This window comes from Castor canadensis, chromosome 3 (genome assembly GCF_047511655.1).
Source record: "Castor canadensis chromosome 3, mCasCan1.hap1v2, whole genome shotgun sequence".
Classification (NCBI taxonomy): domain Eukaryota; kingdom Metazoa; phylum Chordata; class Mammalia; order Rodentia; family Castoridae; genus Castor; species Castor canadensis.
The window spans coordinates 40,484,113-40,508,907 of record NC_133388.1 but is presented as its reverse complement, the minus strand read 5'-3'; the positions used below and the strand labels follow the sequence as shown (position 1 = coordinate 40,508,907).

The window sequence follows — 24,795 nt, the reverse complement described above, 5'->3', positions numbered from 1 at the left end:
GATTTTTTTATAAAGTTGTGATCATAATTTATTTTTAAATTTAATTCTTTTTTCAACTAATAGGATGAGTGTTTCTCATTGTGCTACATTGTGCTTAACAATAATATTTTTTCATGATGTGAGGTACTATTAGGTTGGTCAGTCTGAGTTTATTGTACCTACTGCTGGGATGAATATCTTTGTGTTTAGCTTTTTTCTGTGTTTTTTGATGTTACTTTTCCATGTTTGTTCCATGTTACTGACTGGAATTTCACAAGCCCCAGTCTTTCTTTTTGTTTCTATTTTTCTCTTTGTCTTGTCTTTTTTGTTTTCTTTTTTTATTCTTTTAAGGAGTATTTTATGTTCTCTTCCACAGGGAAAATTATTGATCTTGAAAAATGAAGTTAAAGTTTTTTTTTGTGGCTTATATAATTAGAAAACAATGCTTATAATTATTATATAATTATAAAACATAGTTTTGTTCCATAAAATTTTGTGACTAAAAATCATTTGGATATGTCAAATATGACATTCTAGACTCTCATACTTATGTTGTAGATTGACTTTATTCAAGTAAGCTAACATTTTATATTTAATATTTGTAATATTTTGCTTAGAAGTTGAATTTTTCCTTAACAACTTAATGTTTATGGTTTTTTTCAATATATTTGCAGGATTCCACATTAGATTTTTTTTTCTGCCTTTTTCTGACTTGTCTTCTTTCCTTTATCAGTGCTGATAGGTTTTAGTTGTTTGAGTTGAAATCAGCATAACCAGATATTTCTAGACACTTCTGGTGTCACTGAAGTCTGACTTTGAAGATTTTGACTCTATCTCCTCACTTGTAAAAGCTGCGAGATGATTGTTTTTGGACTTTCTGTACTGTACAACTTCCTCTTGTTTCCCTCATTCCTCTCTCCCTCCCTTTTTTTGGTAGTACATACTGGGGGGTTGAACTCAGAGCCTTGTCCCTGCTGAGCAGGTGTTCTACCACTTGAGCTACTCTATCACCTTGTATCTTACGTTCTAAGAGATTTTATACTTAAATGTGTTTAGCTTTTTTACTTTGATAATTGTCAAGATATTTTGCCAAGATTGAAATAAAACAGCAGCACATCTTTCTGCTAAGTTAATGAGCCCTTGGTGAGGCCAAGGAAGGAACGAGTTTAGGTTAGCCTGGCCCAAAAGACCAAAAATCGTATGTTCTCCCTCATATGCAGACATAAGATCAAGGGCAAACACAACAATGGGATTGGACTTTGATCACAAGATAAAAGCGAGAGCACACAAGGGAGATATGAGGATAGGTAAGACACCTAAAAAATTAGCTAGCATTTGTTGCCCTCAACGCAGAAAAATGAAAGCAGATACCTTAAAAGCAACTGAGGCCCATAGGAGAAGGGGACCAGGAACTAGAGAAAAGGTTAGATCAAAAAGAATTAACCTAGAAAGTAACACACATGCACAGGAAATCAATGCGAGTCAACTCCCTGTATAGCTATCCTTATCTCAACTAGCAAAAACCCTTGTTCCTTCCTATTATTGCTTATACTCTGTCTTCAACAAATTTAGAGATAAGGGCAAAATAGTTTCTGCTGGGTATTGAGGGGGTGGGGGGGAGAGGAGGGGGCAGAGTGGGTGGTAAGGAAGGGGTGGGGGCAGGGGGGAGAAATGACTCAAGCCTTGTATGCACATATGTATAATAAAACAATGAAAACAATAAAAAAAACAGTTTCTGCCGGGTATGGGGGGAGGAGAGGAAGGGGGCTGGATGGGTGGTAAGGGAGGGGGTGGGGGCAGGGGGGAGAAATGACCCAAGCATTGTATGCACATATGAATAAAAAAAAAGAGTCATTGGGTTTATTTCATTGTAAATGTAGCAAAATTCCCCCACTGATATTGTTCTTTTTTTGTGTGTATGACTTTGTTCAGGGAAGATAAGATTTAAAAAAGTCATATAGGAATATCTACAAGTATGGGATCTAACATCATGTATGCAAGGGTATTAATGTATTTATTTCTGTCTTTATCCGTATTTCTATGCTGTACTTCATTTTCTCCAACAAATTTAATTAATAGCTGGATAAAGACCCCACCTTCAGGGTCTGATGATTTATTAGGTGAGCTAGAAATATAAATTTGTAATTGTAGTACAGGGAGTCCTTAAATTTCCTATATTATGTTTCTCTAAATGTGTGTTTTTTTTTTTTTAAAGCAAAAGCAAAACCCTCACTTTTCAGAATGCTAGAATGTGTGTATGGAGAGTTAAAATCTATTATAAAATACCTCATTCTAATTCTTTGATATGCTTTCACCCTTGAGGTCAGAAATCCAAGTTGGTACATAACATTTAAAGTATCTAGATGGAATTACTAACCATCCTTGGGGTGAAAATCCTGGGCCCAGCTTCCTTATAGGGGAGATAAGGGAAGGTAGTAGCCTCTGGAATTTAAGCCTTTACTGAGATAGCAAAAATAGGAAGTTGGGAGAAAAATGGTCTAGAGAGCTAAAGAATGATATAGTGTATCCTGCCAGAGAGGTGGTGGATTTGATTTTTGGTAACAGCCAAAAGAAATTTTTATTTTTGGGTGGTACTGGAGATTGAATCCACGACACTCTACCTCTTAGCCACTCCACCAACTCAGATATTTTTCTTTTTCTTTTTTTTTTGGGGGTGGATGGGTGGGTGTGTGTTTGGCAGTACTAGGGTTAGAACTCAGGGCCTTGCACTTGCTAGCTAGGAGCTATACTACTTGAGCCAGGTCCTAGCCCTGTGGCCCTATGGTGATTTCTTAAAGACATTTAGTGTTTTCTGAAATTAGTTTGAAGATGTCAGTCTGTAATGTGTGATATGTTTTGAGTTGTGTGAAATTCATTTCTGCTTAGTGTAGTAAGTGCAATTGAAGCCTGTAAAACTCATTAGTAGCACAAGGAAGGAGTAATGAATTGTTTGTGGAAGGTCAGGAAAAGGCTCACAAAAGAGGGCATACTTGAATTATTTGGTGTACCAGTGCATTAAAAAAAAAAAAGGTAGACCTAATAGTGTTAGATTCTGCCTGGTAATACTGAAATCTTGAAGTCTTACTCAAATCAGAAAGAACTCTGGTCTTACTAGATTGTTTGAGGGTAAGTTCTACTAAATATTTTTGTGTCCTAATTTTTTATGCATAAATGGCAGCAACTTGTAAGTCACCATTAGTAAATTTTTATTGTTAATTTTATACCACATGATCGAATTTGGTATAATTAGATTTATTCAAAATAAAAGTCATTTTAGAACAGTCTTTTTAAAACTTAAATATATGCTTTTTTCCTGCTGTGTGAAGATTCGTAGTATTTCTCTGTGCATTCAGATCAATCAGGGTATGAGGTTCTATAAGTATCCTAGAGAGCATCACTTATGGCTTAAGGTAGATATAGTATGACTCTTGGTGATTTAAGAGCTCTGCACCCTTGGATGGTTAGCTTTGATGCTGTTTCCACATATGTAAAATGTGGATAAATAATAAATACAGACTCTTTAGCACAGTGCCTGGCATGAAATAATGACTCAGTAAATGTTAATTATTACTGTTAACCAAATAGGAGTTCCTTAGATCTCTGGCCTTAAAAGTATGATGTTGGAGATAATGAATACCTTGGGGCCATCTTGAGGTAAGACTAGATAATACGCATCATTTTATTATTTAGTTATTTATTCATTAAGCATGGAGTTTTGCATTGTTTTAACTTTAGCAAAAATCCCTAAGACAGTCAATTAATTTATTTCTGTACATATACTCTTATGTAGAGAAGATTGCCTATAGGATGACCTATTCTAGATGTGCCTTCTGACCTGTAGCTAATCAAGCATTTATCTACAGCTTTCCTAACTTTTTTTTTTTAAAGAACATAATACTGTAAAACAGTAGTACAGAAAAAAAACATGCTGTTGATATACTTATAAATTCTGGGGTAGGATGAGAATGCAGGCCAGTTAGATTTCCCTGCACTGTTAGCAAGTCATATAGCAAGAGTTGATGATGCTGGAACCATTTTCATAGGTTTGGCTCACTTGGAGTACGTTAGAAGAATCTGAACGATAGAGTCAAATTTTAAGGAAAGATGACTGGGAATTCCTGATGTCTTTTTTTTTTTTTTTTTAATGAAGTTCCGGATGTGAAATGCATCCTGTTTAAAATGTTACAAGGCGTCAGTGAAAGCAGCAACAAAGTTGGAGACTAATGTGGCAATGTACATTATATCTCCATGTATAGGAGGTATACTCCTATGATCTTTTTGGTTAGAAGATCTGGGTTCTAGAATCAGGTCTATAAAATGTTGACACTCCTATAAGGGAACTTTATAATAGTCATAAACTTGAGGGTTTTAATTTTTCCCTTTATCTTTTTTCTTGGGAAGTGCATGTTTCAAGTACATTCACAATCATAGAAACTTTTGTATGATGTTTGGTATTCTGAAAGCAGTGAGTATTCCTTCTGCTTCCTCAGATTATATCTATTTTGAGGTTTTAGAGCAACAGTGTTACTAGTCTTTAGATTTGAGTTGCTGACTTGATGGGATTACAGACAGAAGATAAATCTTATTTAAAAATATATTTTTGGTGATACTGGGTGTTCAACTCAGGCATTTGCTAGTCAGGCACTCTACAATTAAACCACTCTGCCAACCCTTTTTGCATTGGTTATTTTTCAGATAGGGTCTGAAAAATCCTCCTATTTGTGCTTTTTGCACATAGATGGAATGGCAGGCATGTACCACTGCACCCAGCCATTGGTTGAGATGGGGGTCTATGTACTTTTTTACCTGAGTTTGCCTTGAACTGTTACCTTTCTGTCTTTGCCTCCTGAGTAGCTAGGATTACAGGCTTAAGCCACCATGCCTAGGCCTTATTTTTAAAATATTTATTACTGATTGTACCATAGTTACTAATGTGGAAACATTCTTAAAACTCCTATGAAAGAAGAAATGTGAGTCAGGTTCATTGCAGCACTACTCACAATAGCCAAGCTATGGAATCAGCCTAGGTGCCCATCAGCTGATGGATGGATAAAGAAAATGTGGTATATATACACAATGGAGTATTTTCAGCAATAAAAACAAATGAAATTGTGTTGTTTACAGGAAAATGGATAGACTGGAGATCATCTTGTTGAGCAGAATAACTCAGACTCAGACAAATATTGCATGTTTTCTCTCATATGCAGAATCTAGACCTACATAGTCATATATATATATTCATATATTTGCATATGTGTATATATATATATATATGTATATATATATATATATATATATATATATGTGACATGAATGTAAAAGTGAGACTGTCGGGGAGCCTAGTGGGGAAAGGAGAAGGTGATGGGGAGAGTGAATATGATTGAAGAATATTATATACATGTATGAAAACCTTAAGAGTTGTAAAAATGGGGAGGGGGCGGGAAGAGGGGATAAAAAGAACAAATCTTAGGTGAGTTATACTTATGAGATGATTTATTATATATTTTTTTTATTTGGGAATTTAAAAAAAGTGCTACTTGGTAAAGGGGATGTCTTAAAAACAATAACTTTGATTCTTTTATATGCCGCTAATTTACTTGACAATTTGACTGATTATAATTGAAGGTACAGTTTTTAATTGATGTAACTCTTGATTCTAGACTCTGTTTTACATAATAGTCCCTCAGACATTAGAGTGGTAGTTTTCATATATTTTGGTAAGCTAAAAGCTAAAACTGTGCAATGATAATGTGGTATAATGATGTTTTACTATCTAGTACTGATATGTAGTTAATTCTCTGTGTAACACTATCGTACCCTCATTTATGTGTGTGTTTTCATATGTGTATGTGTTTCTGTTTGTTTATTGAGTTTTCATATTGGAATGAAAGTTTTATAAAAATGTATTCTGAGTACCTGAAATACCACCTGACACACAGTAGGTATCCAATAAATATTTGATACATGGAATTTCCCTCCTGCCCCCCACCCCCGCCCCAGAGGAGAAGTGAAAAAGTTCAGATCCGAGTGAGATGTAAATAGATTTAGGTAATTCATTTTCATAGAGACAATGCCAGAAAATATGTTTGTATAATAAAGGAATATATTTCAACACTTGAAGAATTAGGAACTCATTTAGTTTTAATAACAAAAGTTATTATAATACAGCAAATATATCATACTTGAATTCACCCCCTCTACCATTCTCCTTTATTCTCCCTCCCCCATTCCTGAAGTAGTTTCAACCATTATTATTTTTCCATTGTAATCTGTTAAAAGAAAATATAAATTTTTATAATTAAATTTAGAATTTAAGAGAAAATTTGACTGGTGAAGTCATGTATTTGTAGTATAAATTATAAATGTAATTAAAATTTAGAAATACTGTGACATTTTATTTTAGAGATGCTATGAAGGCACTAAAAATTCAAAGGCCTAAGGAAAATTTATGAAGTAAAACTTTTCCAGAACCTGGAGGAGAAAAGAAATATAAGTTAAGTAAAATAAGCATAGTAGGTAATTGCCAATGTGGGCCAAACAGAGGCTAAATGTTAGTCAGGATAAGTGCTCTAGGACAGATGTTTGGTAGAGGAACAAAAAAGTAATATCTGGAGCCTACTGTTGAGTTAGACTATATTAGATATACCATAGAATCTTCATAATAGCAGTGTCAAAAGAAAATTACAACAAATTTAGCTTGAAGATCAAATTGGCTTTTACTTGCAGTTTATTAAAATTGATTTTTGTCATTAAATAAGCTATCAGGTGATGTAGTACCAGCTAACCCATTTCTGTGACCCAGCTTATCTTCTCACTGAAGTTTTACTTTTTGATGGTGAGTACTGTAACAAAATTTTAAGTACTCAACTTGTACCTACCACGCAAGTTGTATGAGATCACCTTGACCAACTTTTTCCCTACCTGTATGTACAAGAAAGTAATGAAGGGGCTAGAACTCAAATCCTTATGAATTCGAACAGCTGGGGTGCCCCTTCACCCCCTGTAGTAATTGCCCATTTACTGCAACTGCCATTTTTTGAAATGGTTCCAAGAATTATTATTGCTTTTTTTAAAATAATTTTTTATTGTTGTGCTGGGTGAGGGTGCATTGTGGCATTTACAAAAGTTATTACAATATAGCAAATATATCATACTTGAATTCATCCCCTTTACCATTCTCCTTTATTCTCCCTCCCCCATTCCTGAAAGAGTTTCATCCGGTATCATTTTTCCATTTACATACATGTGTACATAGTATTTGCACTGTGTTCACCCTTCCATACCCTTTCCCTGCCTTCTTCCTTCCCCCTCCCACTGGTACCTCCTACTCCCCAAGACAGGACCCGTTCTGCCCTCTTGTTCTCTGATTTTGTAAAAGAAAAAAATGTGACATTTTTATTTGTTCAAGATAGCTACACAGGGAGTTTCCTTGTGACATTTCCATGTATATATGCATTATAATCTGAATTGGTTCATCTCCTCTTTTTCTTCTTTCTACCTTAGTTCCGTTCTTATGGTGGTTTCAAAAGGTTTAAAAATTCTGTATTCATTCTTGGAGAATACATCAACCATATTCACCTTCTTAACTAGCTTTTACAAGTAAGTCATTAGCCATCGCAGAACCCAAATGACCATATTCTCTCTCACAGCACAAAACAACACTGGATCTGAAAGCTAAAAGGATCAGGGAGCCCAATGCAAAAAAAGAGTTGGACCTGAACAATGTAGGGGACCACAAATGGGATCAGTGGCACCTTTTTTGGTTTCCTTGGGGATCTGAGGGTTGTCAGAAATTTTCTTCAGGTCGCCAGAAACTGTCAAAGACAAAAATCACAACAAATGTAAAGATCTAATCAGCTTTTATTTGTGATTTTAGAATTGGACAACATCTCATTGTATGAAGTAAAATGAGCATTCTGTTAAGCTGAGCAGAGAAGGTTGGCTCCACAGGAAGAAAAGAAAGCAGAAACAAAACAAAAAGTAAGTTGATTTTTTTAAAGGACTTCTTTATAATGCTGGTTTAGGTTGACTGGAATATCCATTTTTTCTTTTCTTAAACCGGACTGATATGTGGCATTTAGCACAAGTGACTCCATTTTAGTTTGGTCTAGTCTGCTGGGGCTTAGTGCAGGAGGCTAGAGCAGCCTCCTACAAACTTTTTTTTTTTTTTTTTTGCAGCAGTAACTTAAGTCTGTTTTGCTTAGTGCTGTCTGTAGTGCCTAACTCTGTGCCTGGTGCTTAGTATTTGCTCCATAAAAATTTTTCTCAAAAACCAGAATCAAACTGTGTAGTTAGTAAATTCTTGCTCTCTGACTTCATATATTTTGAGGGTATCATTTTTTCCCTAGATTGCTGAAGGTTTTTAGCTATAGCTGCCTTAGGTAATTTTGTGGATGTCTTTGAACCTTGTGGGGTGAAGCATCAGAAATTTTGTCTGTGGCTTCTGCTAAAAATATGCTTTAAATTATTTTCTGCTGTGTCCTTTTTTTTTTTTTTGATGGTACTGGGTTTTGAACTCAGGGCCTCATGCTTGCTAGGTGCGTGCTTTGCCACTTGAGTCATGGCCCCAGCCTTTCTGCTGTGTTCTTATCTTCTCTGCAGCTGGACAAATTTTTTGAGTTTTGGTACCTAAAAATTGACTCTCTGTCTAATCCCATGATAATTTTTTTTTTTTTTTTTTGGTGGTGGTGATGCCTGGGGATTGAAAACAGAGCCTTGCACATGGTTGACAAACACTTTACCACTGAGCTACATTACCAGCTCTTATATTTATTTTTTACTGAAGTTACCATAAATAAAATCCTAAGGGTTTAATTTTCTTGCTAAAGAAATATATGTAAAGTTTCTTTATATAAAATTATGGTGATTGAGTCAAGAGATGAGGAATGAGTCATCAGAGTTTTTTTTTTTTTGCAGTCAGTGATTTGAAATCTTTCTTGTATTGATAACAAAACTCACTGGTCACTGCTGTACATGAAGAATTGCCTTTTTTTTTTGTATCTTTATGGAATGAAAGAGATGGAGAAGATTGCCTTCTTACCAATGTAATAAAAGATCTTATTCTGGACTTCTGGGCTTTTATTTTTATTTACATTTTTCTATTTTTTTTCTTTCACTGATATATACCTTTCAATATCATAAAAGTTAATGGGTATACTTAATGCCTTAGTGTGCTCCCCAGAATCTGTATTAAATCAACTGTGATGCTTTTAATACAGAATATGACATAATACTAATTAGTTCAATGTCTATCAATTAAATAGATGAGAGAGATGAAATTTGCCACACATTGTCTGGACTTGGGAAATAATAAATAATTAATCCTGTTATATATGCCTGTCCTAATTAAAACCAAAATAAGTATATTAGTAAGAGATACTGTAAATACAAGATGAAGTCCCTTTAAGAAGAATAATATGTGTTGGAGACATGACTCAAGCGGTAAAGTGCGTGCCTTGCAAGCGAGAAGCCCTGAGTTCAAACTCAGTACCTCCCAAAACAGAAAACAGGAAAAATACAAGTTAAGGCTAAAATGTTGCTCAGAGTGGTAGGATTATTTGGTAAGTACAGGTTGTGAACTCTATAAGAAGATTTTATGTGTCCTACACAGTGCTTACATAGTATATAGGAGGTACTCAGGAAATAATGATTAACTGCTAATTTTTTAGCTTGGGGGTTTCAAAGAATGCAGGGAAACAGAAGATCAGGCAATACAGGTTTGCTTGAGTTGTTAATTGTGGTTAAAGGACCAGAAATCATATAACCAAAGTTGTCTAAGATGGTGACCACTAGCCACAAAGAACTATTTAAGTATGACTAAAAATACAATTCTTTGCTCTCAGGAGCCATATCTCAAGTGCTCTGCAGTCACATGTGGCTAGTGGCTTCCATATTTTAATTTTTAAATTTTTTTGAAGAGGATATGGATTCAGTGACAACCCTGACAAAAGTGCTGCTAAAGAATAGCAAGTTATGTAGATTTAGAAGCCAGTCTGTTGGATAGCAGAGAAGTTTGTGATTTGAACAGTCTGTAAGTGACCTAAAGTTGCTGGGTAGGCACAGTGGAGTTAAGCAGAAGAGCCAGGTATTAAGAGCTGATATCAGGGGTATGTAGTGAAAGTCTAGGTGCCTTTAGGGCAGGACCTGTTTGTTGTATGCATGCATGTGTGTGTGTGGTGTTAGGGATAGAACTCAGGGTGTCTTGCTTGGGCAGGCCTTGAGTCACAATCCTCCTGTCTCCACCTCCCAAATAGCTGGGATAATAGGTGTGAGCCATTGCACCTGGCCCTCCATGTATTCTTTTGCAGGGGTGGGGCTTGTATTGGTGCTTGGACTCATGGCCTTGTGCTTGCTAGGCAAGAGCTTTTTCATTTGAGCCATACCCCCAGCTCTAGTTTATTTTTCAGATAGGGTCTTATTCTTTTGTCTAAGCTGGCCTTAAGCCATAATCCTCCTATCTCTGTGCCCCCCACCCAGTAGCTGGGATTGTAGTTGTGCATTACCACATCTGGTCCAGGATCTTGAGTTTGAGGCCAGCTTGGACTGTCTCAAAAACAGAACAAAAACCAAACCAAACAAACAGACAGTATCCTTCTTTATCAGATATATGGTTTGCAGAGTTTTTTCCTCCTGGATTGTGCTTTATCTTTTGATTCTTTACAACAGTGTCTTTTGAAGAACACACGATCATTTTGCTCTAGAGCAAATTGTACCTTTCAGTGAGATGGGACTATGTCCTCTCCAATAAGCTCTACATCTTGGCCCTGAGTGGTTTAGGGATTAGGGAAGATTTTAATTGGAAGTACATCGAATATAGGTACATCTGGAGAGAATATATATGTGCTGGGTGGGAGTACATATGTATTTCTTGAAGATTTTGTAAATGATGTTGAAAATGAATTGCTAATTGCTTATTGCTGTTATTGATTTTTCCACATTGGCCTGTTATCCTGTGACCTTGTTAAACTTACTTCTTCTGGTGGATTTTTGTAGATTCCATTGGATTTTCAACAGACAAGCATCCATTCTGTGAATAGAGTTTTCTTCCATTCCAATCTGGATGCCATTTATTAATTTTTTGGTTTGACTTGTATTGCTTAAACTAGTACATAATGTTGAACAGAAATGATGAGAATGGACATCTTGTTTCTCATCTTAAGGGAAAGCATCCATTCTTACATAGTTAAGCTTAAAATTGTAAATATTTCAGGATGCCCTTTATTAGGTTGAGAGGAAGTTTCTTTCTATTCCTAGGTTGTAGAAACTTAAAAAAAAAAGTCAGGAATGGATGTTAAATTTTGTAACGTGCCTTTTCTTTTGGCATATCTATTGAGATAATCCTTTTTTGTTGTTGTTCATATGGTGGATTATATTGCTTGATTTTCAAATGTTAAACCTACTGTACAATCTCGAAATAAACCCAAATGTCTATTATCTTTATTTGGCTGCTTGGTATTGCCCCACATTTCATTGATACTTACCCTTGTATCTATATTTTTTTCTCTTCATGTTTTATTTTTATATAGATTCTGTTGCTTTTTCTGAAGTTTACTAATCTCCCCTTCTACAGTGTCTAATTTGTTAATTTCACATAGTACATTTTTCCATTTTTTTTTCTTCATTACTGGGGATTGAGCTGAGGAGTGCCTGAATATTAGACAAGTGCTCTTCCACTTGAGCTATGCCCTCCACCATTTTTAAAAACATTTTTTATTAGTATCTGATAGTTATACATGGGGCTTTGTTGTGACATTTCCATATAAACATATATTATACCCCAGTTTGGTTCATACCCTTCATTATTCTCCCTCTTATCCCACTTCCCTTTGTATTTTGTTTTGAGGTAGAGTCTCACTAACTTTGCTAGCCTTAAAGTTGTGATCCTCCTGCCTCTTATCTTCTGAGTAGCTGGAATTATAGGTGTGTGATACCACTCCCAACTTGTAGTGTACTTTTCATCTTTGTCATTGTAATTTTTTACCTCTAAAAGTTTGATTTAAATCTTTTTTGTGTCTTCCATGGTGCTAATGTTTTGAAGATGTAAAATACATTCAAAATAACTTTTAATATTCTTGTTACTAATTCTAACATGTGTTAGTTCTGGGTTGGTTTCAGTAAGTTGTTTTCTTCATTATGATTCATATTTTCTTGCATTTTTGCATGCCTGGTAGTCTTTTCTTTCTTTTTTTATTCATATATTTATTTTGAGACAGAGTGTTACTATGTTGGTTAGGCTCCAGTCAGTGTCCCATAAAGTAAGAACTTTTTAAGTTTAGTTGGTGGGAATAGGCACCGTTCCTCAGGCACTAGTCTCCCTTAATTCTTTAAGGTGGTTCTTTTTCCAGCCCTAGTAGTTGTCTTACATAATCAGTACTGTGCTGAATATTTGAGAGGCTCTTCTGCAGATCTCTGGGTTTTCTAGTGTAGTTTCTATGTTACTTTCTCTTGGGATAGGTGCCTTAGTCTTCATGGACTCTGAGCTTCTTCTGTTTCATCAACTCAAGTGAGTTCATTAATTTACCTAGAGATTTCTCTTCTCTATGCTATATCCTGAAAAGTCTCTACAGGTAGTAAACTGGGGCAGTCATAGGTTAACATTGTCTCTTGTCTCTCAGCAATCCAAGTTCTTTGTTGCAGGAGAACTGTTGTTTCCATAACTTGGCTTTTTTTGTTGTTTCACATGAGAGGACAAATCTGGTTCCTGATATTGCATCTTGACTTCTGTACTTAGCTAATGCAAGTTTCTGTTGTGAACAAATTTGTATTGGCAAGTTTGTTTTTCTAATAAGGTAAATCTCCCCCACAAAGCCATTCTTCTGCATATATAAGACCAAGGTTTAGAAAAGTATTTTATTCCCAATATCATTTCTAAATAGTTAAAAGATAAGCTATAGTACATACTAATGTAGTCTTAATTATTGAACTGTGATGTGAAGAATAGAGAAAAATCTGAGAACTGTCTAGGGAACACATTCTGATGAACTCTGAAAATTGTTTTAACTGTAAAGTTATGTTCAGAATTACTAGATGAGAGACATTTATAGGGTATTTAAGTCTCAATGGTGAATAATAGGAAGAGATGGAAACAAGACAAATTACATGAAGAATTTTTTAAAGCTTAAAACTTGAAAGATTGAAAAAAGAAATAAGTAGACCCAACAAAACTGAGGTTGCTTACAAGAATAGTATTGTTTCTTATAGACCAGTAGCTGGAGCTGTGTAAGCTATGGCTTTGGTTGAGCAGAAGTAATTGACTTGAGATAATTGTGTTAACAGTTACCACTTGTTAACTGGGTAAATTTCTTGAGACAGAGTTTTGCTGTGTAGCCCGGGCTGGTCTCCATCTGTCTTCTCTGCCTCCCATATGCTGAGATTACAGGCGTACACCAACATACCTGGTTTGGGTAAAATTTTTTAAACTAAGTTTCTGACTTCTCATCTGTTGAATGAGCATAGGCTATTTATACCAAAGGCTCTAGTGAGGATTTAATAGAATCAATTACATAACAGTGCATAGCAGGTGTTTAATAAATGTTTTTCTTTTTAAAAAATGACAAATGGAGCTTTATTTTTCTATTGCTTGTTTCCTAAGTGATTATATGAGTACAGAATAGTGCTCATAGTTACTTTTGACCCCTTCAAGAAAACAAAAATTAACAAATTTCTGTTGCATTGACCTGGAACTTTTCATAGTTTGGAAGAAAACCAATCAGAACACTATTAACATGACTATATTAGAAAATGTTAGACAGGAGAAAGGTCCAAGAAAAAGTTTTAACTTGGAGTAGGATAGTAGAATTTTTTATAGGACTAGGTGGGGGTGGGGACAGGCAAAGACATGAGAGGGACAGTGGAAAATTCTCAACACTGCTCCCCACCCCCCGTTACGGGGATTAGATTCAGGGCCTCATGTATGGTAGGTCAAGTGCTCTACCTCTTGAACCATGCCCCCAGTCTTGTACTTTGTTTTTGAGATAGGATCTTACTTACTTTGCCATAGTTGCCTTCGAACTTGAGATCCTCCTGTCCCTGTCGCCTCAGTAGCTGGGACACAGGTGTCCACCACCACACCCGGCTAAAATCTCAGTTTTTTTCAGTGTCTTCGTAGACACTTCAGATAGAAGGGCCCATTATCATAGTCATGATTTTAAACTCCTTTTAGCTCTTGATTTCAGAAGGCAATGTCTTTGTGAAACTTAAAAGAACAAGGAATTAAATATTCTGTGGTACTTCCTTAGTTTTTGCTCCCTTCCCTCTTTGCAGTGTTTTGGATCCTGTTATGTAGGTGCTCTGCAGTAGAAGAAACAATAATTTATGATAATGAAAAGCTTCAGAGTAGATGTAAGGCTGGAAAAGAGATTTGAATAGGTTTTAGAAGCAGCTATTTTGGTTGATGACACATCTTCAACTTAAATTTGCAATTGACTTTTTTCATTTTGCCTCATCCTTCCGTGATGATTCTAGTAGAAGTCAAATGAGATCATTTTTGATAGTCAGTTTGCAAGCTTTGATATGTGTACTCAACCTTCAAAACCTACCAATACTTTTCAGGGAGCTCAGTTTGTGATTGAAACGATCAGCTATTCTTCTTCTTCTTCTTTTTTTTTTTTTTAAATTTCCTGAGGCTGCTGCTTGACACCATTCATTCTTTATTGGGGGTGGAGATTAAGACAATGTCTCATTATATAGCACAGGCTGGCTCAAACTCTTGATCTTCCCACCTCAGTCTCTCAAGTGCTGGGATTATAGACTTGTGAAACCATGCCTGGCTACATGTTCATTCTTGAGTTTGGCAAATTGTTGCTTGTTCCCCATGTGATTTCTTAGCCTCATGAGGCACTTTTTTTTGTTTTGGTGGTACTGGGGTTTCTCACTTACGCCACACTTCCAGCCCTTTTTGTTGTGGTTGTTTTGGAGATAGGGTCTCACTTTGTTTTTGTGCCCAGCTAAGCCTGCACTCAATCCTGTTTAGGATGGTTTTCCACCATAACTGAGATGGCAAGCATGCACTACCACACCCAGCTTTTTTCAGTTGAGATGGAGTCTCACAAACTTTTTGGTTGGGCTGGCCTGGAACTGTGATCTTCCGGATCTCACCCTCTTTAACAGCTCGGGATGACAGGTGCCTGCCACCATGCCCAGCTATTGATTTGGTGAGGACTTGCTAACTTTTTGCCTGGGTCTTGAACCATGATTCTCCCAATCTCAGACTCCCATGTAGCCAGAAATATGGGCATGAGCCTCTCGCATCTAGCATGAAGTTCTTCTTGACTATAGCTGAGCAAGTAAATTATCCTTATTCCATTTGAAAACACATAAATTCTCTTATTAGCTGCTAGTTTGCCTGTTGCTTTGGGACATTAGCTGAATATGAGTGTTTGGCTACCACATTTAGGATTGTTGGGTATTTCTTCCTACCTTTTTCAGAATGTAGGAGAAGTGTGTTTCTTATTCTTTCCCAAACTCATTATAGACCTTGCACTTTTTTGTAGTTCTTATTTATTTATTTATTTTACAGTATTGGGTATAAAGGCCTAGCTCTGCTAGGCAGGCACTCTACCACTTGAGCCACTCCCAACTTTGCACTTTTTAAACTAACTTGAATAGGAAAGAAAATAAGGAGAAAAATATTCCTGCTATTTTTACATAGATATACTGACCATCACTATGGAAAATATGCTTGATACACTCTAAGTCTCTCAGAGTAAATGTGTCAGATTCAATCAACATTTTACTACTGTTATCTATTATTAAATGATGGGAATTTTATTATGATTTTTTTTGTTTGGCAAAATACCACAACATTTTTAATAATGTTGCTTTCTCCTTTTAATAGAGGAAGTCAGAACACAGTTTTATATTTGGGGAAGTATGTTTTTTAAAAATTTTCATATCTTAAATCTTGGGAAATCTGAAGGTTTCTTTTATCCTTTTTCATTTCTTCCTAAGAAAGTATCTCCATTTACTTTTGATAATAATTCCTTAAGAAAGTATCTCTATTTACTTTTGATAATAATTCCTGTTACCCATAGATAGAAATAAAAACATGCAATTGAAAAATCTTAGCTACTGAAGGCATTTAAAAAATTAACAGATCAGTTATTTAAACAGTTCCATAGATTTGTGATTTAAAAAAAATAATTCCCCTTTTGAATTGATGTCCAGGGATTAATTGAAGTGCTGATTATAGCTAAAATATAATACAAAATGTGTCTTAAAATGTGTATAATTTCTACTTTTATTGTATAACTTTTCTGAGTAAATACATAATTAGAGAGTATTATTTGGAATGATTTTAAAAAAAGATTCTATGTTTTCCTATATTAGTATCATTCATATATATCATTTGGGTCATAGACTTAGCTCATAGTTATAAATATAAAATAGGAATGAGGAAGAAGAAACATAAAATATTGAACTTCCACATAAATACCAAAGGAAAAAAAATTCAGTCTAGTTTCTCTTTAGAAAACGTTAAAACTCTAAAACCCAAGAAGCGAAAATGCTTTTGCATTTGCATAACAATTCATACCTATTAGTTGTAGGGCAAAAACAAAAGAATATTAATTATATAGTTAAAAATAACTTTTAACTATGATGTCCTCCTATCAAATTCTTTAGCTCATTAAACCCACTTTTGTGGGTTTTTCTTTTAAAAAATTAAATTAGGCAGTTCCAAGAAAAGCTACAAGAGCAGCTGTAATTACAGCTGCAGATTTAGTCAAAATAGGGGTTTTAGAAGTCTCTTTACTACCTTTTGCATCTCTTTCAATCACCCAAACAACCCAAATTTAGTTGTAAAAGTTTTGGTAAGCTTAGGATTCTCGAAACTGAGGTGCCATATGTTTAACTGCATGCAGATGTGATGATTACATGTGAATTTTTAAGATTCCCGAAACTTTTTAGTTCTGCTCTGTGCATTGTTAAATGATTTTTGTCAGTTTGCATCTGCATTTGATTTTGTGGATACACAGGTACTCCATACAGTTTAGTGATTTTTATCAACACCTAGGCATCTGCTAAAACGACTTCGAGGGGTAATAGTTTTCAGTCTAAATTTGAGCTAATGTTATTACAGGTTGACTGGAAATAACTACAAAAATCTATAGTCTTTATCTGTTTTTAAAAGTATTTCTTCAAAATATACTTTAATAGCAAGTTGCCTTTAATCTCATTTAAAAACAAGTTTGGCAAATCTCATCATTTTGGGAGCAAATCTATCATAGTAAATCAAAAGCTAAATACACATCCGTGTTAGCCCTCCTCCCCTCCTTTATAGCTCTATGATCTAGGAAATAGATGGCATTTCAAAGTATGAGGTTTTTTTTGCTTATCAGTTAGGAATCGTCTTTAAGGGTGACTGAGGACTATGGCTAAGAATGGGATTTGGTGCCCATTTCCCTTTCCCAATTACCATCTCTTTAGCAGAGCTAGTTATACTGAGCATTGATCGTAGGATATAATAACATAACTTGGATTTTCTTTTAGCAGTGCTGGGATTTGAACTTAAGGTTTCATGCTTGCTAGGTAGATGGTCAACCCATAACTTGGATTTTGAACCACAGTTGTAAAGTGTTAATCATTCAGAATCTGGTTCAATAATCCTGATAAAACTATAATCTAATAAATAAATAAATAAAGTAATGAAAAGAAACTTGTTCAAAATCGTATTGACTTTTTCTGAATCACACAGGGATATTCCAAGTCTTTTGCTAAAGCCAATTTAACACTTTGTTAGAATGCCAAGTGAAATGTGCCTTATATTTGCATAGTACTTTGTTCAAAGAGATAAAAGTACAAAGCTGTATAGGACTTGATTTTTACCTATAAGTATAAGTGGGTAGGAAATGTGCAAATATATACATTAAAATAATAAAGTTCCTGTTAGAGGATAAATAAACTTGGGCTTAAATCCCAGACCCAGGAAGTGTTTAGATCTTAAAGAAATCTGATGATCTAGAGCAACTTTCTTATCACACATGAAAGAGACAGACTCAAAGAGGTGGAGTGACTTACATTAAGTCATTTATTTAAATAGGGGATTTACAATGCTAGTCAACTCCCTGTATAGCTATCCATATCTCAACTAGCAAAAACCCTTGGTCCTTCCTATTATTGCTTATATTCTCTCTTCAACAAAATTAGAGATAAGGGCAAAATAGTTTCAAAATAGCGGGCGAGGGGGTTGGGGGGGAGAGGGGGGGAGGGGAGTAAGGGACGAAGCGAGGGAAAGGGGGGAGAAATGACCCAAACATTGTATGCACATATGAATAAAATAAAAATTAAAAAAGATAGAGTATTTATAGGACTTTCTAAAGTGAACTCTGGAATGACAATAGGTAGCAACTTTGCTTTTATAATCTTCTGTGTCTACTGTTGATTGATTGTTTTTTGCAAGTACTTACATAAAGAAAAATGGTTGGACTTTTTCTCACATGAGTCTAATAGGACTGTCAGAAGAATGTGGAATTAGGTAGTAGGCTATTTTTAGAGAAGGTAAAATTGATTAGAAGCTATTTGAGTAATGAAACTCACTACGATAATAAGGAAACTATTTACAAAATTGTAAAACTTTAAAAACACATGTTGACTTAGAGGTATGGCAAAGATAGGTAAAATTTGAGATGTTGATGATGATAAAGGTCCAACAAAGTAGGTAAGGAAAAAGGAAGAAACTGGACTGAAAGAAACTTTTAGGAAGGAAAATAAAGTTTTGAGATTTTTAATAAGATAAGAAAAATGAGACTAACCATAGATTTAGCTTATTATCAAAAATTTGTCTTTTGTCTTTTTCCTTCCTCACCTGTTCTGAGACCAGCTCTGATGTGGTACAGTGAGGTGCTGTGATGTTCTGGTATTGTCAACTATGACTGGAATGGTCTTGAACTAACAGTTTTCTTAGTAAGACATACAAAAATGAAAATTTTTGAGTCACATACTTGAACTCATGAGCTTCAGTTACTTAGCAAAAAATGAAACTATATTTGATGTGCTTAATTATTTGATTATTGGGACAATCAAGTGAAATCATATTTTAAAAGCTGAAGTTGAAGTATATCATAGAGGTGAATAATGTTTTTCATATTCTAACAATGAATTCAGTCCAGCACAGCAAATATTTGAGTATCAAATATATTAGATGGTGTGTTGTAGATAGAATTCAGGAAGACACAGTTTTTACTTTTAAGAGAAAGAGGAAATAAAACATAATGCAAATGTTTATAATTATGATAGAATATGCAAAAGGTAATGAGAAGTTTAGCTAACTTATATATTTTGGCTTAACCTAAAGAGCTACTCACTCGAATCTGCTGAATCTGTTCTAAGTCCGTAGGACTTGGTTTGTCACAAGTGACAAAGAAAGAATTTGTAGCTTTTCAAATATGTGTTTTCTACTGTTTGAACTGTCAGATAAGAGTGGACAGATATTTAACTTAGGTTGCTGTATGGTGAAAGTCTAAACTTAGGTTCTACAATTGATAAATGGGAGCTTGTTAATTTTTTTTTTTTTTGGTGTGCAGGCATAAGTAGCCATGTCAGAGTGTCACAAAAAAAATGCAGCATTTTTAGACTTAATGATGATTACCAATGGGATGGGTTTCAGATTTTAACATCTGGGTTGAATTCCAAGGAAAGTCACTTTTTACAAGATCTTAGAAGTTAGCTTGACACATTCTCATAATGAGGTTATCTTTCTATTGTGTGATGTTGACTACTTTCTTATTGGTTTGTGGTGTTAAGCAGTTCTTTGTTTTTGTCAGCCCCAAGTGACCTCCCTCTTCATCTGTTACTCTGAATTCTTTACATTTTATTGGATATGCTTCAGGCTTGACTGAGGAGAGAACTTGTGATTGGGGCTGCCAAGAACAGAAGGAGGAAAATGGTAGGTTCAGGAAGCATGACAAAGAAAATGATGGCAGTCCAGGTACTATCCTAAATGCTTATATTATTATACAACAACTTATAGGTAGATATTTTAATATTAAATATTATTTCAGTGAACTATTAATTTACTACTTAGTGATAATAGTACTTATACTCTGTACAGACCAGGAAACGGTGCTATAATAACTTATGCAGTGGAAGACAGGGTTCATGCTTGGCAATTTGGTTCTAGATACCAAACCTTCAATTTCACCACATAATGCCTCTTAAAGATAATCTGGAGGCTCTTTTTGGGAAAAGTCCTTTCTCTCCCTTTCACTAAATATGATAGTCATTAGAGACTTTCAAAGCCAGTAACTTAACTTGGGTGGAATTTGGGGGTGGATGGAGGAGGTGAAATATAGAATCTGTTTAACATTTTAAGGGGATGAAGATAACAGAAGGAAGGAACCTAGCAGGAAATAAGTGAATGTCATTTGCTTTGCATGTCAGGGGGAAGGAATCTTTGGTTTGGCTGTTGTAATGACTACATTTTATGATGCTGTATAAATATGAAAGTTTGATCTAGGAATAGTTTAGTAAAAACTTATGATCATTAGTTTATGGACCAGCACTGTCCTATAGAAATACAATGTGAACCACACATGTAGTTTTTGATTTTTTCATTGGCACATTAAAAAAAGTAAAAAGAAATTAGTTGTAATTATTTAACATAATATATTCAAAATACTATTTTGATAGCCATCAGTGTAACTATTAATGAGATATTTTACATTCGTGTATTCATACTAAGTCTTTGAAATCTATGTGTATTTTATTTTTACAGCCTGTCTTAGTTCAGACTAGCCCCATTTCATGTGCTTAATGGCCACGTTTGGCTACTTAATACCTTATAGTACCCTACACTTGCATAGCATTAGAAGGCAAAAGATTGATTGCAGTTGTTATGTTCATAAAGATGTTCTGATGGAATTCCCAGTAGATTACTTACATTTCATTCCCTATGTGTGTAGCAAACAGAGAGTGGAGGGATATCTAGGGCTGAAAGGCATCACTGTCCAGTTGTATCCAGAGAATCTGCTGAGGAGAGGAGCAGCCTTTATATTTTTATGCTTACTAAGAGAGAAGGGTGGAAAAAGATTTACCAAATAGTCAGGTTTTCTGCTATGTAAGGTTCTGTGGGTATAAGTATAGTTAGTAGGCCTCCAACGGGCTCCAGAAATTTTTTGCTATTGTAGAAGTTCTGGCTTTGTTTTTTTTCTCCCCAGTATTCAGCCTCATACAAGGTAGGCACTGAGGTATACTTCTAGTTCTGGGCTGCGGTGTATTTCATTTTATATTATTTTGAAGTATTTATTTATTGTCAGTACTTGGGTTTGAACTCAGAGCTTCTCCACTGTTGGAGCTATACCCCCAGCTTTTTTTTGTTTTTTGTTTTTTTTCTTTGGTTATCTTGTGAACCTCAGTCCTCCTATTTTACTCTTCTCACCATAGGTGGGGTGACAGATGTGTACCACTGTGCCCAGCTATTGGCTGAGATGGGAGTTTCAGGACCTGTTTTTGCACTGGCTGGCCTCAAACCACCATCCTCTCAATCTCGCTTCCCAAGTTGTGGGCTGTGGTTGTATATAGAGCCCAGTGCTTTTTCCATAGATAGTTCTGGAGGAGACGTGCACAGTTCTTACTCATGAAACACAGTGTTTGCTGATTCAGTGAGTCTGTGCTTCTGTCTGGAACCTTTTATAATATCATTTTTGTTTGTGGGTTTTTTTTGCCTCTTGTGGGATTTATGTTTATAATTACCCCCCTGATAGGTATTTCTAAAAATCAACTTTTCCCTTTAAAAAAAACTTGAAATAAACTTATCACATTAAAAATATATTATAAATATTTCTTAACTGTAAAGTTGAAAAATATGTTTGTAAAAGTTTAGGTAATGGAGGTAGTTTTACATATTTAATGAACACATCTCCAGAAGAGAATAGTGCTCTCACTTTGACACCACCTGTAGTACTGGGGTTCTTGGGCAGTAGCACTGCAGTGAATCATTACCTGTCTGGTTTGGATGGGATAGTACTAAAGATTTTATTTCCGTTAAGAAGAGGGTAAGAAAATGGGAGGTCTGTGTTCTTGACCGAGTTATATTAGTATATTACTCTGTATCTATGTATTATTTTATTTAGCTAGTAGCCTAAGTTAATGCATTTAATTAAACTCCTTAGAGAATTGTCTGTAGGATTTATATAACTAAACAACAGCTATAGGACTTGAATTTATTTATTGAGAGGTGCCAGTTTAAAATACATGTTTTTTGGCTAATTAAGTGGAATAGAACATAGCTTTATCCTCATCACTAATTTTCATTTTCTGAATTTGTAGTGGTATGATGATTTATCAGTACATGAATAAAATCTTTTTTGCTGTGACTAATTGTGTTTTACTTATTGTAAATGTAGCCTTGGTTTAAGAGGGGTATGAGAGGTTTGAGGAAACACAGATGTTTTGAGAAAAGTTCTCACAAAAAATTAATTATTAGCAGATTTTTACAAAATTTGAGTTGAAAATACCATGTCAAATAGAGATTTTAAATTTCATATTTTATTGTCTTCCTATTTTGTAAGGATGAAATATACATGTCTGTTAAGTTTTGAATTGGCTTCCATGTGGCTTTTTAGAGATGGAGAACCAGAAGTTTGTTACATTGAGTCAATGAAGTTACTTACATTGAGTCAATGAAGTTACTTACATTGAGTAACTTCAAACTAGATTCCTTTAGTCAGTCTTAATGTTTTCTATCATATTCCTTATGGAATTATTATTACATAGATTCCCTAATTTATAACTCACAAGTGCTGTGATACATTAAAACTCTAAGCAACTCGTCATAGTCTTGTCTCTGTCCTTTAACTCTCAGTCATAAAGGAACATTTGTGAGAGTATGCCTCAGCCATAACTCACCTGGGGATGATTTAGGAAAATTCTTATAAAGGATGGTTATGACTATTGAATGATTTTCCTCCTATTGCTGGTCTCCTGCTTCAGGAAGTTAGCCTGAGTTATAATAATTCAGATTTTTGCAGTCACATGGATTGTCTTGAATCCTTAACCATCCCTGTGACTTAGGGCAAATTATTATATTTCATTTTCCTCTAACTGCCAGTTGGAAATAAAGTAACCCCTTCCTAGGGTGTTTAGAAAGATTAGAGGTAATGGCAGCTACTTTTATTGAGCATTTATTTATTCCAGCTGGACACTGCATTACATACTTTACATGTGGTATAAAATTTAATTCTTATGTATACAACAGAGTATGTAAAAGCTCATGGCTATTAGTAACGTATGTCCACTAACCGTTTGCTATTACTTTTTCTATGTTAGTTTCATGTAGCTTAACCAGAAGTTGAGGCTAACATGAGGGATAGGAGTGGGCATTCTGATTAGAATTAATTGGCTAATTTTGTACTTGACAGTGATTTGAAGGTGAAGTGCTTAATTATTAGAGTGTGTTCAAGGGTAATCTGCATGGCATTTACCTTGGAAGCTTGTTAAAATGTGAAGTTTTGGGTTTGTCAGAAACCCCGTGTCTGAGTCAGAATTTTTGGCTGTGAGCCTACACTTATAATATTATGAGCTTAATCATAATTTTTATTTAGTATGAAATTTGAGTGTTACTTTTGAATTTAGTCTTCCTGATGATTAAAAAATGATTCTAGGCTGGGGACGTAGTTCAGTGGTAGTACACTTGCCTACAATGTTCAAGGTCCTGGATTCAATCCTAAGCACTATAAGCAAGCAAGCAAGCAAGCAAACAAACAAAAAATGTTCTAGTGATTTTTACTTTTTACTTTTCTTTGATATAATAAGCTTTCCATTTTGTTGATGGAAGAGGTCGAAGGTATTTTCATTTAAATTTTTACACGACATGATAAATACGATTTTCCTATGTTAGGAAGATAGAATGGTGATGTTTAGTATTTAGCAAATATCACTTATTTATTAAATGCTTAATAAAATCATATTTGAGATATATATTTTTGATGTTAATATAGTCTCTGAATAGGGTGGAAAAGGAAGACAGGGAGAACATGCTATTTGTGAAGCTAGGATAGAGAGGGGGTGGAAATAATTTTCTGGTGTTAATTAGCAGGAAAAAATAACTACAAATAATTTACAAAATTAACATGAATAATTAAACACTGATGGAAATTTTCAAGGAGTTTTGGTCTAGGCCATTTTACTAGTCATATTAGTTAGTGAAAGAGTCATACCAGGACTACTCCACCTCTTGTGTTTTTTGACTGTTGTCTTACCCCCTAAGAATACTCTTTTGGGTTTTGTCTTTGTTGGCTTCTTGGGAAGTCTTACTCTCTTTTTTTTTGTTGTTTTGTTTTTAGCAAATCAAGTTGCACCCTTACAATAATTCATACAGACCTTTTTTTAGATTCTTCAGGTAAATTCTCACTCAAAATTAAACTTAGATGTTTAGAAGACTACATTTTATTGAATCTTTGATTGGTATCTTTAGCACCCAAATCTTTTTGGCTCTAACATCTACTTTAATAATTCTTGTTGGCTAGGCAACTCTGTGTTTAGTATCTGTAGTTCTATTCATTGTCAAACTAGGTCACCAGGGCTTTGTCATTGTTAATGAAGCCTTTTTTTTTTCCTCTTCTAGGAACATGCTTGGACTGAATGGAGTTAAAATGTCTTAGTAATGCTCTGCCTTAAATACAAGATAAAATTTTACATAGTTTAAATTTGGTCTACTTGCTAATACAATGATGTTATTTTTATCTGAGCACTTTTGTTATTTAACATGCTATTTAGAATTCACATGAATTATTAAAACTTTTAGTAGGCTTTTTCCTGACAACCTCTGTCTGACCTCTTCTTTAAAAATCTTCCTCAACATTTTCAGAAGTAACAAATGGG

The 24,795-nt window shown here is 34.8% G+C and overlaps 1 protein-coding gene across 6 annotated transcripts in view; it reads left to right on the top strand.

Moving 5' to 3' along the window:
* Positions 1-24,795, top strand: part of Fut8 (fucosyltransferase 8) — a 289,757-nt gene that overhangs the window by 62,007 nt on the left and 202,955 nt on the right. For 4 of the 6 annotated variants that reach the window (XM_074067766.1, XM_074067767.1, XM_074067768.1 and 1 more), the window contains exon 2: positions 7,856-7,959. The gene's annotated coding sequence lies outside the window, so the exon portion shown is untranslated. Of the gene's footprint in view, positions 1-7,482; positions 7,579-7,855; positions 7,960-24,795 lie in introns of those variants that run through there. The other 2 variants (XM_074067769.1, XM_074067770.1) reach the window with 2 other exon arrangements.